Below are 17,796 nucleotides of genomic sequence, written 5' to 3'. Positions count from 1 at the left end.
TGTGCCTTTGTTACAGTGGACATCTTTGGAAAAGCTGGAATTCATTTATGGTGCTTAGTGGTCTCCCCAGAGACAAGCATCAAACAATACTCTTGATGGTTTGGTGACCTAGAGATTATTCTTAGGTTTGACGGTTCTTCATAGTTTTATAAATTAAAAAAGGGATTTTTCTTTAAGTGATGGAGTGATTTTTTTCCCAGTGATTTCTGATCAAAGTGCATGAAGTTTGGGGATTAATTTCCTTGAGATTGAATTTTTCATCTCCTAGATTATGTAGGACAAGGATCAGTGCTTCTGTAGATTTAAGGTACTACACTGAGAAGTATAATATAGTGAAAAAAAAAAAAAAACACAGGATGTGGAGTTGGGTTATCTACATTTGGAACACAGCTCTCCCATGTTCGAGCTGTGTGAACTCACCTGCTTCTCAAAGCCAACCCTGAGACAGGGACTTAGTATGAATAGTCCATTTGGAAGGTGGTATCAGGAAGCACAGATGAAGGAGCAGGGAAAAGGAGACAAGGTAGAGAGAAACCAATGGTGTTGTGTTACTGGCTGGGTAGCGCAGTGGGCAAGGGGGACCTAATGCAGCTAGGACCTCTCTGAGATTCCCTGTAGAATGTGTTTAGGAACTGCCACCCAGAAAGACAGGGAAGGTGGACCCATTTCTCATCACTGAGAGTTCCTGCTCAAAGGGCTGTATCTGAGGGGCCCACCCAGGAGCTGCAAAAGCTCCTCCAAAGCCCCCAGACAGGCAGGGAGTCAGAGGGAGGCTGGCACTTGATGAACAGGGGAGCTCATGAGCGTGAGCAAATGATCTAAGAGGTGGGCTGGAGGATATGGGATGTGTGACAACAGTGTCCCTTACAGGACTTTGCAAACATGAGAAAGGGATTTATTGAGATTGGGTCAATCTGTGAGGAAAATTATATACATGTTCCACCCACTTCTAGACAGTATCAATGGATAATACAGTACAGACTGAGTTTCCTATCTAAGGAATTCAGACCCAGGCTCTATTACTTTTCTAGTCTGTGTGGCAAGAGAATAAAACTCATCTAGTTGGAAGTGACACCACTGTTTTCTCATGTGATGTGCCCCAGGATGTCTGATTTATGTGTTAAGATGCCTCCAAATGATCCTAGAAGGTTCTGAATCTATCTTTTTAGCAGGGAACTGGCATTGGAAAGCAGTAGCTTGGTGACTCTATGTTTTCTTTCTGCTTGGACTTAAGTTGTTCCTCTATGTAACTGTGGACTCCATGTGCTGTGTTGATGGGAGGCTACTTTTAAGCCCGTAGAGAGAGACCTTTGAGATTTGAGAAGAATTGAACAAGATCCTCCTCTCCGTACAACTTTGGACACTTGTGCGTAACACTATTAACCATCCTCCCCACAGCCTTTGTTAAGAGGCAGCATGGGCTGATACTCAGTATTTCATCCCCAGTATAGCATGGGCTATATCTGTAAGCATATAAAGTATCACTAACCCTATTTTATAAATGAGGCAATGGAGGACCACAACATTGAATCTTGCATCGGAATCACCTACTAGGCTCATTAAAATACAGATGGCTGGATCTAACCCCTAGAGTTACTGATTCAAGGGATCTATAGTATACCTAAGAATTTGCATTTTGTTTTCAGAGACTTATTTGAGAGAGAGAGCATGATAGGAAGGGGGAGAGGGGGAGAGAGAGAGAATCTTAAACAGACTCTGCACTGAATGGGGAGCCTGACTGGGGGCTCAATCTCATGACCCTGAGATCACAACCTGAGCCAAAACCAAAAGTCAGACACTCAACCAAGCTGTGGCTCTAAGGAGCATAAAACATTGATTTTGAAAATGGCAGCCTATCTCATCTACAAAAACTCCTCTGAAAGAACCACAAAAGAAGCCAATGATTTTCTACTGCCTTTGATGAGGTGCCATTGTTAATTTGAAAATAGCCTTTGGTTTTTACTTTTGTCCTTCTAATGGCCAGGGCCCTTATGTTACTTTCCAACAGAATGCTGTGTTGAAGGAATATCCAAATGTACATTATCAAGATTCTCCTCCTTAGAATATTTTATGAGAAAGACGTGATTTTTCTGAAGTGTGACCTTTAGAAGACATTCATAGAAGCAACCATAGACATTTTTAAATGCAGATCCTTGGGCCCCAACCTAGGAGTCAGTGTTACTAATTAGAATCAAACTTTCTATGGAGGGTCTGTTTGTTACAGCACCTCTAGTAACTCCAGTGTTATAACAGAAAGAGAACGGCTCTGGAACAGGTGTTGTCAAACTTTTTTTCTCCAAAGGGCCAGATAGTAAATACGTTCAGCTTTGCTGGCTGTGTGCTCTGTCACAACTACACAACTGTGTCACTACAGCATAAAATTGGGCTTAGACAGTATATAAATGAATGAGTGTAGCTGTGTCCCAATAAAGGTCTTCCTGTGGGCATGATATCTGAATTTCATGTACTTTACCTGTTTCATGAGATAGTACTTTTCTTTGGATTTATTAAAATCACTTAGCTCATGGGCCTTAAACACTCAAGTGGTTATTGGTCTCTGCCCTAGAGCATGAGATATGTAAGGAGGAGAGACTGGTATACAGAGTTGAAAGTACTCTCCTAATGTTGAAGTCCAAGTAGACTTAGTAGGCTTTAAATGCCTTCTTCTCTCTTGTTGGAATTCTGGAAAGCTCAGGAGGCAAGAAAATTTAAGAAAAGCAGGGGAAATGAAATAAGTAGTTTGAAAGTTTGTCTTAGTTTGGGCTGCTATAAGAAAAGTACCATTGACTAGTTTAGACAACAAACACTTAGATCCTGAAGTTTTGGAGGCTGGAAATCTAAGATCAAACTGTACACGGATTTGGTGTCTGATGAGACCTCAGTTCCTGGTTCAGAGATAGCTATCTCTTTTTGTGTCCTCACATGACAGAGGAAAATCTGAGCTCTTCATCCCTTATAAGGCACCAATTTCATCATGGGGCTCCACCTCTACAACCTCATCCAAACCTAATCACCTCCCAAAGACCACACTTGTAAATACTATCACATTGAGTACTGGGCATCAACATATGAATTTTAGGGAGAAATAAATATTCCGTCTATGGCAAAGTCCTAGACAAGGGTTGGCAGTCAGACTACAATGTAGACTTTGAGGCCTCATGATGCTTTTGATACTTTTCATCAGTATACTAGGTAGTGCTGTTTTAAAAAGATTCAGAATCATGGGTTTGAAACTCCCTGTCCTTATAGCTCTAATGATTTTGACCCAACCCCTGAGTCCAAGGGCTGGCCTGTGTCTGAGGCCTATTCCCTGGGCCATATGACTGGTGTTACATTAGATCTAGCTATCCAATCAGCAAACAGTGCTGTCTTATTCAGGAGATGCTAGGACAAAAGAGAGGTCCTCTAGGTTGGTGGATTTGACCCTGAGAAAATGCAAGGGCAGAACTTCAACAGCCATCTAGGTGTTATAAGGGGGCAAAGGACCCTTGAGAATGGAGTCAATCCAATTCATGGTGGGGGATCAGACTACAGACAGCAAAGACCCACCAGGCTTGACTGAAATCTTCCTTGAAGTGATCCTGGCCTTTAGATTTCCTATTACTTAAGTCAATACGTTATTTGTTTGGCTAAGCTAAAAATTGGTCAGATTTACTGTCGGTTACAATTTGCAGAATCTTAATTTACATAACTCCTTTCTAGCTCCAACATTCTATAATTCTTTGTCTTTGAAACCAGCTATGCAAATGACAAGTCCACAAAATCAGCTGTCCCCTACTGCACTGATCTGAGCATAAGTGTCTAGAATTTAAGAGATGTAACATTAACAGTTTCATTGAGAGAATTGTCAATTTTCTTATTGTAATGCCAGTTCATTATTGCTATCCAAATGGCATAAGGCAAATAAAAGATACATAACTCTCATTTCCTATAAATGCAGAAATTGACTGCTATAAAAAAATAAAATAACAGAGATGGATCCCTGAGGTCTCCATAATCACAGGGTAAGAGGTAAGGATGAGGAAGAAAATGGCACCCTTTCACTTATTTAATATTTTGTCCTGTATTTTCGCCAGATCCTGTTTTCTAAAAAAAATTAGGCTGATATTTGCTCTGCACACACATGAGCTTTAAAAAAAATAAAAAGCCCTATTTGTAATTACCATTTGTAACTTAAGGGATGCTTATGAGCGCTGATGTCTTTGAAAACCAGGGAGAGCTGTGAAAAACAAAAGGCAGAGTTAATCCAAACCACCCATTATCATAAGTACAATTAAACTGGCACTGACTATAAAGTAACATCACTCAGCCTGCCAGTCATTTAGTCTCTAGCCCTGGAGAATCCGTGGTAATATGCAGGTGAGCACTTCCTCTGGCTCTTTGGACTGCGGCCATACATTGTGTAAGGACTGATCCCAAGCAAGCTACCGTGTTCTCTGATGCTGCTCTAGATCATCGGATTCCATCAAAAACAGATTTTGAAATGAAAAAACTGAGCTGTTTTTTCCCCCTTAATGTCTCATAGCAAATCAACATATAAGTAAATAAGGATCACTTGTCTTATGCTTTTGAACACAGGTTCTTAATTTTTATTTTCTGGGATCGTGAAGACACTTGTGGAAGTATGTGTTGAGAGAATAACCCAAATTATATAAATCTCAAATTCTAGTATTTTCCAGTATTGTTATTCCCACCTGACCCCTTTTTCCCTTCCTGGAAAACTCTACTTGGTCCCCCAAGATGCACCTTAGAGGTAAATTTCTTTGCAAAATTGTCAGAAATTTTCCATCAATAGAATTATCCTCTTTTCCCCCTGTGTTCCAATGACATTTGATGTACACTGTTATAACATTTATGATGATTTAAGATGGGAGAAAGTAGATATCAGTTTTTATTTCCTATATCAGAGGTCTTCTTGAGAACACAGAGTGTTATTTACCTTTTCATCTAACAGTGCTTGACTCAGAGTAATTACTCAGTCAATATTTTCAGTATTTGTTGGTTAAATGAATAGATCACCAGGATGATGTTTGGAGCATTTAATTGCTCTGCATGGTAACTTTAGAGCATAAAATATAAAAATGGAAATAAAAACATTTCTAAAATCATTTCCACCTCTACCTTGCTGACGTAAACAATTTAACAGTATGATGTGTCCTTCCACAACTTCTTCCATATTGTATTGGTGAACTGTTGCTCTGCAACAAATTACCCAGAAATTTAGCACTTGCAAAAACGACAAATATTTCTTACATCACAGCTTCAGAGAGTCAGGAACTAAGGAGCAGCTTAGCTGGGTGGTTCTGGCTCAAAGTCTCTTCTGATTAAAGTTGAGGTTTTGACACAAGCTATAGTCATTTGATGATTTAACTAAAGCTGGAGAATCTGGAGAATTTTAAGGGGACTCCATATTTGTTCGTTGTAGCTTCAGTTCCCTCCCATATGAATGTCTCCATATTGCTCCTTGAGAGTCCTCATTACATGGCCACTGGCTTCCCTCAGGAAAAATAAAAATGAAGGCAAAAAAATCCACAATTCAATTAAAATAACAAGGCATAAGCTACAATGCCTTTGATAACCGAGCCTACAAAAATCACATATCATTTATTCTAGTGTATTTTGTGGGTCACACAGACCAACCCCCTATAGTGTGGAAGGGGCTTACATGAGGGTTTGAACACCAGGAGGCCAACGTCCTTGGGGACCAGTGTGGAGGCTGGCTGCCACCCATATACCCAGTTTGGAATATTATTTTTATAAAAATATAATCATGATACATATATTTCTTTGCAATCCTTTTTAAAAATTTTTTCATAGAAAAATACCTTGCTATCCTTTCTCCGGATTTGTAGATAAGGATCTAAGTCATTCTTTACATTGCAGCTAACATTAGAACTAATTTATTCCACTCCTACTGACTCAGGCTGTCCACAGTTTTCTAGAAGTACAAATAAGGTAATAAATATCCTTTTACATATATTTTTGCCTTCATTTCTATAGGGGCTACCAAAACTGAGATTGCTTGATCACAAGTTGGTATTCTACTTCTTTATTTCCATAGATGCTGCCAAATTTCAAAAGAGGTACAACATTTATTTTTCACCAACCACGCATAAAAGCAGTCATTTTCCCCTCTGTTCCTCAGCACTGGGTAAGTGTTCAGATAAATTTTGTCCTTCTCATCACAAGAGAAATGCTATCTCATTTTCACCTAATTTACATGTTCTTTCCTAATATTCAGCTCAGGCCCTCTTACCACATGTATTGACCTTACTCCTTCTCTTTCCTGAAAATTGTCTACTTACAACCTTTCCGTGGAAATGTGTTTCTTTTTCTCATCAATTGATTGGGAGCTTTTGGAATTTGCACATAACTAGAAATAAAATTTTATACTTTCTCATCTGGGAAGTTCATAGTATAGTGTCTTCAAAAGACTAGATGTCATTTTGTCACCTTTTGATTGGATTTTCTTAAAGGTCCATCAGGTTCATGGGGATCAAACATAAAATATTGAACATCTTATTTCTGGAGAACTTTAAGATTAGGTGAAGCTGGCTGGAGACATTTCTAAACTCAACCTTCTGCCCCAGAAAGTAGTGAATTAAGCAGGCTGTTGACTTTAAGATTACCTTGGAGATAGATCACAGCATTTAAAATGCAGTCACTCAGAAAGCAAAATTGCTTGGGAATAAAAGGCAATAATTACTATCACTCTTTCTGCAACAAGTGAAATAAAAAAAGGAAAAAAGACAACTCCCACTCTAAACCTTAAAACCTCAGCAAATATCCAGAGACTCTTCAGATCGCATATTGTGATCAAAGCTGCAGTCCTTGGGGTAAGCAAAAACTGCAAACTTCCCTCTCTCTGTGTGTTTTTAAACCCAAGCTACTTTGATTGCTTTTCTGTCTAAACACAATAAGCACCCTTGACCTTGAATTATACTGTTAAGAGATAAAAAAAAAAAAAAAATCTGGTACTTGGAAGAGCACTAAAAATGAATTCCTTGCTCTCTGGCATTTTAATGAACAGTGTGGCCAGTAACAAATCAATAAAGATAGTATGACAAGCTATGATGAAGTGATTTTTAGATAAAACCCTCAATATAATCAATGTTTAATCTATCGGATATCTAAACGCATATCTCTTGGATTCCTGCTACACTATTTAGGAATTACTTTGAGCTAATTAGCAATGGGTATTATTTGGGAAAAGAGCAGACAACAAATTTTTTAATATTCCCAGAAATGCCTGGAAGGATATTCTTAGATTTTAAGTTCTTATTCTGAGGAATTTGCAGGTAAGAAGTACCATACTTTTGATTATTTGACAGGCATATTCTTATGCCTGTAGGATAGTTCCTGATATATTGTCACTAAATCAGTGAGGTCTCATTACTTATCCCTCTTTCCTGCTCTAACCACTATGTCATCATGTCATCCTGCTCTAACCACTTTGTCATCACAGGACTTGTAGAAGACCAAGTTACTGATCACTGATATTTGTTGCCTTGCCCTCCTTCTGTCCCAATAGAAAACCAATGGTGTACCCAAAATAAGATAAACCCCAGTTGTTGTTATTTATGAAGGGACTGTTTATAAAGACAGGATGGAATATAGGTTTACTACTCTAAAAACTTATGGCCAAAAATGTGGGGAAGGTGTTACTAATCTAAGCATAAATGGATGAGAGCAGGGAGTAGGAGCCAGAACCTGAAAGGAGAGAATTCTATAGAGAAAAAAAAAAAAAAAAAGCTTTGAGAGAAGCAGTGATTTTAGGGTTCAGAAATATAGCAATCTGGAAGTGACCTTACAGGGAGGTTGCCAGGGGACTAAACACCTTCACCTGGCTTTTCTTTCTCCCTTGAATATCCCAGAGGGCAGGACACCCATTGAGATAGTTTCTATAAGCTCCTTGGGATGGAAAGCAGGGTCTAAAAGGATGGAAGAGACACTGGATTGGCTAATGAAAGATGGCACACTGGGGAAACATACTTTCCTTCATAGGGTTGACATTAGAGTTGGCCTTTGTCTTGCTCTGGCCAATGATGTGTGTATAGAAGTGATATGTCACTTCTAACAGAGACTTTAAGAACTGCCATACAATCCCCTGGCTCCTTGCTTTACCTTCTGAGAAATACATGTCTGGAGGGGAACCTCCTTGAGTCTAAGTTCTTGAATGACTTTGTTCAGTTAAGCCTTCTTCCCAATCCTCAATGGAATGACATGAGGAAAAATTGAGCTTAGTTGTTTAAGACTTTGAGATTCATGCATTGATGGTTACTGCAGCATGACGTCATCTCTCCTGATGGGTTCAGCGTGTCATTAAACCTCTAAGCCTTACTTTCCTAGTCAAGAAGGCAATCCCCTATAATAAATATCAAACTGCTTCCCAAATACCCAAATATTAAAAAGATTTTGTGCAAACAAATTTTAGGATGTAGACTGGCACTTCTAATTTTTTTCAAGATAGCATATCTAGGATTAGCACAATATTTAAAACCCAGAGTCAATTAAAAGGAAATGATTGTTTTGACATAACAAATGTCTTTAGCTTATTTTGTATGTCCTTTATGGCATCTTGGAATAGATTGTTTTGGAATTGTACGTTTTCAAGTTCTTTTGGGGGCTGATTTCAAACTCTCAAAGGGCAGTATCTAACCATGAATTGAATTACTTCAGTCTCAAGCCACTGAGACCCTTCTGTGCCTGTTGTATTCCAGTTAATTTCAAGAACCCTGATTCTCATCCAGGAAGCAAGGGTAGAGGGGCTCAATATTTGTGTGGAAAATATGTTGACTAAATAGGGAAAAAAATTTCCTTTTTTCTTGTATTTCTCTGGTCTCCCTTCACATTGCTATTTGTGGGAATTCCATATAAGAAGCTTTGGAGACCCTTTTGGAGAAAGGCCTGACATCCTGGATGTTTTGATGCTATTTATTTCCTCACTTATAAAATGGTAATAAATATGCTTAAAGTCACTAATAACTACAAAATAAAAGGCAGTGAATTTGGTCCTTGTGATAAATGGGAAAGGAGTTTTGCTTTTTGGAAAGGGAGTGTGTTAGTGTTTCCTGTTGTCAAGATCAGAAACACAGTTCTAAAATAGACTCCCAGAGGCCCCTTGTATGTGAGTGGACTTGGTCTCCAGTGGATTCTCATCTTGACACCTCCAAAGTATTGCCACTTATAGCCCTGTAGCTCTTAAGCTTTTAATCACTCTGGCTGACAAACCTGGATGCTCACCAAAAAGTGAACTGTTTTAGAATAGCTCCAACTTTGGTTTCACATTGTTCTCACAATGTCTTCATGTAATACATGTAGTAGAAGGATTTGACCTATGAAAGTAACTTAGTAAATCATGAATAAAGTTATTAAAAGAGTCCTTGGGACATACCCAGACCATGTACCCACCTATATCATACACACACACACACATACACACACACACACACACAAATACCTTGATCTCAGAAAGAGTTAAAGTACAGTTCTCTTGCAATTATTTTTAATTTTTTAAAATTATTTATTTATGATAGTCACACAGAGAGAGAGAGAGAGAGGGAGGGAGGCAGAGACATAGGCAGAGGGAGAAGCAGGCTCCATGCACAGGGAGCCCGATGTGGGATTCGATCCCGGGTCTCCAGGATCGTGCCCTGGGCCGAAGGCAGGCACTAAACTGCTGCGCCACCCAGGGATCCCCTCTTACAATTATTTTTAAATGAACTCTAAACATAGCTACATGTTTCTTACTTTAAATCTCTGACAGATTTTTATTTTTAAGATTATTTATTTATTTATTCATGAGAGACACACAGAGAGGCAGACATAGGCAAAGGGAGAAGCAGGCTCCCTCTGGGGAGCCTGGTGTGGGACTCAATCCCAGGACCCTGGGACTACGACCTGAGCCAAAGGCAGATGCGCAACCACTGAGCCACCCAGGTGTCCCCCAAATCTCTGATAGATTTAAAAAATGTTTTTAGGACTTCAGTTTCCTAAGAGGAAGAATGGTTTTTCATGTTTATGGAATTAAAAAGTAATGTTTTAAAATCAGGAAAATGACCAGTTTCTTCTCAAGTTTTGTTCCCTGAATACTCACCAGATGTTTTAGAAAGCTTTTTTTAGACCTTAACTCTTAGAGATGGCTAGTGCCCTAGTATGCTTTACCTAAATAGGGATGACTTTTATCTGGGAATCTGTTGGTCATTGATGTATGGTTGGTAAGATGTAAGTTACCATCTATTAAAGAAATGAAAGATAGACTTGTAATGTTCAGATTAAGTTAGCCTATGCTGGGTTAACACACTAACTTCCAAAGCTCAGTGGCTTAACACATACAAATGTATTTCTGGCTTACACAAGTCTGCTTTGGGTCCAGCTCCTGTGGGACATCTATCATCTAAGTTCACGTCTGCTCCAATATTATGACTCCGCCTTCTTAAGACTTGGCTTTCCATGCTGCTGTTATTCATGTTCTCTGGTTCTACCTTCTTGGAGACACATTCCTTCCATTATCCTTCTTGGCCACATGTAAAGTTGACATGGGGCATATGCTCTCTTTAGGGGCTACAAAGCTTTCTCATCCAAGAAGAATTGGTAGACCAAGGGCCATTTTAAGTTTCATGTTAAATCATAGGCCTTTTTTTTTTTTTAAACTCCAGACTCAGGTTTCTTTGGCAACAAATGACCTAAAAAATCTTGCTAATCTTTTCATAATCTACTTCCCGGTATGTGCCAATGACCACACTTAGGATTTATTCCCAGATTTTCTTAAGTCTTAAATTTCTTTGCTCTCTCACCTCCATCCTTCTCAACTCAATGTGCCTATCAGGCTTTGGAGGAGGATTGATTTTTTTTTTCATCCTCCTCCTCCTCCTCCTTCTCCTCTTCCTCCTTTTTTTTAAGAGAAAGCAGGGCAGAGGGATAGGGAGAAAGAGAATCTTAAGCAGGCTCCACACCCAGTGCAGAGCTCTTCACAGAGCTTGATCTTACAATCTTAAGATCATGACCTGAGTGGAAATCAAGAGTCAGAAGCTTAACCAACTGAGCCACCCAGACACCCCCCCTCCTTTTTTTCTTTTTTTCTTTCTTTTTTATAATTATTTATTTATTCATGAGAGACACACAGAGAGAGAGGCTGAGATACAGGCAGAGGGAGAAGCAGGCTCCATGCAGGGAGCCCGATGTGGGACGCGATTCCGGGACTCCAGGATCAGGCCCTGAGCCCAAGGTAGGCTTTAAACCGCTGAGCCACCCAGGGATTCCCCCCGACCCCCCTCCTTTTTTTTCTAATGGAAATTCCCTCCAGGGCAACTGTCCCTAAACTTCTATCTTATTCCTCTGCCATCTCAACACATTGCTTCTTTCTGCTAAGTCAGAGGAAGAATGCATAGGTTCCCTTATACGTTATTTTCACTTATGGCTCATCAGAACTACTCACATGTCTCCTACCAATCTGCATGGTAGGCTGGGAGGTATGGTGTTCTGTATGCATAGGAAAGAAAGAACTCCTTCAAATCCAGAGTCATTGGGCAGCCCAGGTGGCTCAGCAGTTTAGCGCCACCTTCAGTCCAGGGCATGATCCTGGAGACCAAGGATTGGGTCCCAAGTCAGGCTCCCTGCATGGAGCCTGCTTCTCCCTCTGCCTCTCTCTCTCTGTGTGTGTCTCTATGAATAAATAAATAAAATCTTAAAAAAAAAATCCAGAGTCATAATATGTTAAAACAAGAAGAGTATTTCAAAGTAATCTAGTCCTATAGTTTTAGTTTAGAGATGAGAAAAATTAGATGCTAAAACATTAATCTATAATTACAAGTATTTATGAATTCTTATTCATCCAGCACTAGACCCAGGTTTTCTTGAAGTTCAGTCCAGGAGTATAGCTACTGCTTTCTAATCCTACCATTATAACACTTTCCAAGTCATTAGAACAACTAGATTTGCATTTCAAGGTAGCATTCAAATATGTTTATGAACACGTATGTGGATATTAGCCATTCTTCATCACTCACTCACTGATTCATCATTCATTGAGTCAGTGTGTTTGAACTGATGCTAAACAGAAGATATATAGATACAAACCCTATTCTCCTTGTCTTTAAGGAAGAATGTCAGAAAAAAGAGTAAACAGAAGATATTGATATAACATATAAGTGCTAGAATAAGTTATATACTGACACTGGAGCAGAAGTAGATCTCTCAGAACATGACATAAAGACAGCTTCTTGACATGGTATAAAGGAATCATAAGAAATCATGCTTCCACGTTTTCATGAGGCCAGACATAGGTTCCATAGTTTATAAGCAATGTGCCTTTGGCAAGTCTAAGCCTTACCTTTTTCAATTATAATGGAATTAATCATACCTGTCTTGCAAGGTTGATGTATGAAATAAATTAGTATATGTAAAGTACTGCCCACACTTCAGCATTTAGTAGGCACTCAGTAAATGGTAGCAATTATTGTTATTCATGATTTTACTTAAGTAAACACAGGATTCAGAATACCTGAAATGTCACATTCACTACTAATGATGGGTTAATTAAGTCAATACCAAATATAATTAAAGTAAATGGAAAATATTATTATAAAGTACATGGAAAATATATTTATTACATTGGAAAATATCATTTTCCACCTCCCCCCCATTATTAGCATTATAACATTACAGAAAGAATAATGGTTGGTAACATAGATTCATGACTTAATATTATAGATGTTGTGCCTTACGTGGTTGATCTCATTTAAGCCTCACAGTATTTATCATCAGTGCTATCAGGAAATTGAGATCCAGAAACTTTGAGTAATATGCTCATATTGACAGGAGGGCTATTAATTTATTCCCACAAATGGTAACTTAAGTACTTTCTAGTGCCCACTGTGGTATATATAAATGCATGCATGAATATGCATGAATAATGAATGCATGATTTCATGCATGCATGCATGAATGAATTAATATAATGTCTGGGGTATTGAATATATGAAATAATTTTGTAAAATAGAAAAGAAAATAGGAGTGCCTTGGTGGCTTAGTTGGTTGAGCACCCAACTCTTGGTTTTGGCTCAGGTTGTGATCTCAGGATCATGAGATCAAGCCCTGCATAGGCTTCACACTCAGCGCCAAATCTACTTGAGGTTTTCTCTCTCCCTCTCTTTCTGCACCTCTCCCTCTAAATAAATAAATAAATAAATAAATAAATAAATAAATAAAACTTTAAAAACATACAAAAGAAACCAAAATAAGAACTATGAAAAATGCTGATACATGAGGGGGGGAAAAAAAAAAAAACCTCCAAAGACCAGAAATATATTTCACACATTTTAACCGCAACTTGAAATACCACCAGGGCCCCACAGGCCTGGTGATCTGCTGCTAATCCATGGATAAGCATGGTATTTGCAATGCCTTTTCTTTGAGCTCAGCAAATATTTATTATAAGAGTACTAGGCTAGGAGCTTACAATCTAATGAAGAGGATTAGAGAGGGATACCAGAAACTATAATACCAGACAGATTAAAGTAAATGAAGTAAGTTAAAAGAAAAATGATGTGTCATCATAAAGGCTTCAAGGAAGGAAAATGTATATTTGACAAGTTGCATCACATGAATAGTACTATTCTTCCAATTTGTCCCATCCCATCACCCACTAGAGGGAATGAACATGCATCCAACCATGCACGCTCCCTAGACAATTCTTATTCAAGGCTTAAAGACAGAGTTAGGAGGTAACCTCTAACTCTGGCTGCTCCAAAGCCTCATGTCCTGCCACTTTCCCCCTTATTTTTTAACATCTTGCTGCATTAGTGATCCTCAGTTCATTGATGTACCAAGCTCCTATTTCTCACCTATCCTTTGCATATGCTGATGTCACCATATGACAATTCTCTTTTATCCAGTTTCCCTATTCTTCCCTTTCACTAATCAAAGTCATTGCTTTGAGGGACTATGCTCTTTTCCTTCACAGCTCTCATCTCTATAATTGCAAACTTGTAATCAATGTAAGAGTCGGCAGGACTCAGTAGGATGCAAACAGCGCATTCATTTTTCTTTGTCCATATTTTTTATTTTTATTTTTTATTTTTTTAAAGATTTTATTTATTCATGAGAGACACAGAGAGAGAGAAAGAGAGACACAGGCAGAGGGAGAAGCAGACTCCCCCATGCAGGGAGCCTGACGTGGGACTCGGTCCCGAGTCTCCAGGATCACATCCTGGGCTGAAGGCAGCCCTAAACCGCTGAGCCACCAGGGCTGCCCTGTCCATATTCTTTAAAAAGTGCCTTCTGGGGATCCCTGGGTGGCGCAACAGTTTGGCGCCTGCCTTTGGCCCAGGGCACGATCCTAGAGACCCGGGATCGAATCCCACGTCAGGCTCCCAGTACATGGAGCCTGCTTCTCCCTCTGCCTGTGTCTCTGCCTCTCTCTCTCTCTCTGTGTGACTATCATAAATAAATAAAAATTTAAAAGAAAAAGTGCCTTCTGGCACATGTTGTTTGGTATCACCAAGCCTTGGGGAAATCACATAGTTCCTCTAGAAACTTTTGGGTACTTACAGATGGGCTCATTTTTAGGATTTAAAAAGAAAAAGCCAGTCCAAAATCAAAACTGTATATCTTATCCAATTCAACTCTTTGACAAACTACAACTTTAGGCTAAACCAGGATCAGAAGATCCCTCTAACTTTCTGCAGGTCCCTTTTACATGAAAATACCACTATCTGGGTCACTTTGCTATCTTGTGAGGAATGGATGGGAAAAGAAAGTAGAGGTGTCTATAGTTTGTTTGTTTGTTTGTTTGTTTTCCTGGAAGACCTTTTTAAAAAAATAAATATCTTTTGAATGGGTAAGCTCATTCTATGACTTGTAGACTATATTTCCTTCTGCCTGAAACAATGAAATGCTAGAGTACCATTTGGACAAAATAACTGTAGACCACCCTATAAAGTAGAGGGAGTTGCACATTATTTCAACCATGTGGTGCCTGATGGTGAACACTCATTCTGGATGTTTTCACAAATCTTTGTCACCATTCCCCCACCTCACTGCATGCTCCTCCTCCTCCCTTCCCATGTCCCATTCATTTCCCTTTGTATCCTGTAGTGAAGCAACCAATGAGTCTTCTTCTATCTGTGGTCTCCTCACCTAGGCCTCTTGGATATTGGCTTCTTTGTCTTGTTTCATACATTTACTGCCTATAAAAGACCTTACCTCTAGTTTCAGATATCAAAGCCCTGCCAAATTCAGCTTTAAGTTTGATGGCATCTGACTATTATCCTTCTAAAATACCTATGGAGGACCAGAAAATGGATATAAGTTTAGAATGGCATGGAAAAACTACAACAATCAGTCAACCTACAGCACCAATCTCGGGGCAATGTCCACTAAATAAAATGAAAGCACAGTCATCTGCTATTGTGTAGCTCAGAAAGAAAGTCCCCCCCCCCAAAAAAATAAAGCATATGTGATTTATATTATACCATGGGTCTAAGATACCTTTTTGTCTTGTCACACAAATAATTGTGTTAGGTTTCTATGGAATCAGTAGCTTAGAGGTTGCTCAGACAACAGCAGAAGAAAAACATGAAAGAATATTAATCTTAATTCAAGCTAGTGGTTACATACATTTTTTTTTAGATGTGCCAAATTCAATTGTCATTAAATGACTGAAGAAAGTGTTCAAATGACTGAAGAATGTTTTCACTTAGAGGAGGGAAAAAGCATCAATAAAGCTATCAGATACATAGTTTATGTTAACTCCTGTCTCTCATTACTGCACTGATTACAGTTCAGTGGCCAACAACCTTGGTTATAGAAATTTTGAAGAGTTTCTGAGTGATTCCACCTTTATAGAGGAGATGTTCCAAGGAGGGTTTCTGTCATTAGAATTGCAGCTTTAAGATCTATAGTAGTTTTAATTTAATTTTGTTGGTAGTAAATAATGAAATTTTCTTTACAGCAACAGTTTGCTACACTTTTGGATGATTTAAGTTCCAGATACATTTTATAGAGCAAAGATATTAACAAAGGGAAATTGCAGCCTTGGTTAAAAATACATCAGTTATATTTCTCAGCTGTTCCTTAAATACAGCATGTTCATTTAAAAGCTTTGCTGCACAACATTCTCTTGATTTGCATTATTCTACAGGAAAGTATGTGAGTGCATAGCATACTGAGTGAGTAGTGGGTTGAATGTAGCCCTCAAAAAGTTATGTCCCTGTCCTAACCCCTACAATCTGTGAATGTAAGCTTCCTTAGAAAAGAGGTCTCTGTAGATGGAATTAAGAAGGTCAAGATGAGGTTTATTATCTGACTGGGCCCTAAATCCAAAGACAGGTGTCCTTATAAAGAAAAGTTGAGGGAGATTTGAGATAGATGAGAAGGAGACAGAGACACAGAGGACAAGGCCAGGTAAAGACAGAGGTAGAAATCAGAGCAATGCATCCACATGAAATGTCTGGAGCCACCAAAAGCTGGTAGATGCAAGGCAAAATTCTCCCTCAGAGTCTCAGAAAGGAGTTGAGTCCTGCCAACACCTAGATTTCAGATTTTTAGCCTCTGGAACTGTGAGAGAATGAATTTCTGTTTTTTTAATCCATTGAGCTTGTAGCAATTTATTACTGCAACTCTAGGAAATTAACACACTACCTATTCTGTATATTCTTGTAGGTTTTGATTTCATGTTATTATAGCCTATTTACAATATAATAAAGTATGCTGTTATATTCATATTTCAAAATGATTTTGCAGTTAGAGTAAATAACAGTGTAAGATCTATGCATTAAAACATTTATAGAATGTCTACTATGTACCAGGCCCCTTGTTAGGTGGGGAGTAGCCAATCATAGGCATAAACAGCATCAGTGACTTTAGATATAGTTCATCTCATTTATGTTGGAGAAACTAAGACTCACTGCAGTATCAATGTATTGGCCAGTAGTTGGGGAAATCATCCTTTGTGGATGGATCTGTTAACCAGATTATTAGATTTTCCTCTTTGGAGCTAAGAACAAAATTATTAATCATAATGGTGGCAGACAAGGCATAGATACACACATTATCACTTAAAAGGAAGTCAACATGCCAGCCAAAAAACTGTTCACCCAGGCTCCACTGCATAGATATTGATTTTTGAAGTGACTAGTTAAATTCCTGTCTTAATACTTATTCTTTTCCTTTACTTAAAAACCACAACTCCTAAAAATAATAGGGCAGAAAGGAAAGTTACCAGACTGTGCACATTATAGCGTGTAAGATGTGTATCCAAAAACTAAAATGCCATGATGAGAGGAAGAGAGTGGAAGTACATCATTAATGTGGGGAAAGAGCAGATTTTTATTTTTTATTTTATATTGTATAGTGTTTGATCATCAGAAAAAGCAGCACAGGGTAAGGGCTCTGGGGAGTAAAAGATCTTTACACTAATTCAGATTAGTCATATGAGATAAATACTGAATGTGGGAAGTATGTATGCAAATATTAAAATGGATTTGAAAATACATTAAAGTATTTCCTTGGGGCAGGGCACTGTGCTATGTGCATTGATGTTGAAATTCTACTTGTAGCTCGTGATCCAGCCAAATTATATATCATATATGAAAGTTTTTCTACTGAAATAACTTCTTTATCTTGTAATATACAATACTAATTATGATCTATGTAACAAGTCGAGCATTCTCAATCTCAATGGCATTGATACTGAGATTCTCAATCTCAATCTTTGGTGTCAGTCAGCAAAGAAGACAGAAAATTAGAAAATCTTAGCAGCCCACGCTTTGGAGAGCTACTACTATCTCATTATAC

At 38.5% G+C, this 17,796-nt stretch overlaps 1 long non-coding RNA gene across 7 annotated transcripts in view; it reads left to right on the top strand.

Annotated features, from left to right (window-relative positions):
• The window catches only part of LOC144289652 (uncharacterized), a 98,709-nt gene that overhangs the window by 73,864 nt on the left and 7,049 nt on the right, over window positions 1–17,796 (top strand). For 4 of the 7 annotated variants that reach the window (XR_013357486.1, XR_013357488.1, XR_013357490.1 and 1 more), the window contains 2 exons: window positions 6,062–6,151; window positions 15,211–15,656. This is a non-coding gene — a long non-coding RNA (uncharacterized LOC144289652). Of the gene's footprint in view, window positions 1–6,061; window positions 6,152–15,210; window positions 15,657–17,796 lie in introns of those variants that run through there. The other 3 variants (XR_013357489.1, XR_013357491.1, XR_013357485.1) reach the window with 2 other exon arrangements.

This window comes from Canis aureus, chromosome 19 (genome assembly GCF_053574225.1).
Source record: "Canis aureus isolate CA01 chromosome 19, VMU_Caureus_v.1.0, whole genome shotgun sequence".
Lineage (NCBI taxonomy): Eukaryota > Metazoa > Chordata > Mammalia > Carnivora > Canidae > Canis > Canis aureus.
The sequence above is the reverse complement of the archived record's forward strand: the minus strand, read 5'-3'. Positions and strand labels throughout refer to the sequence as shown.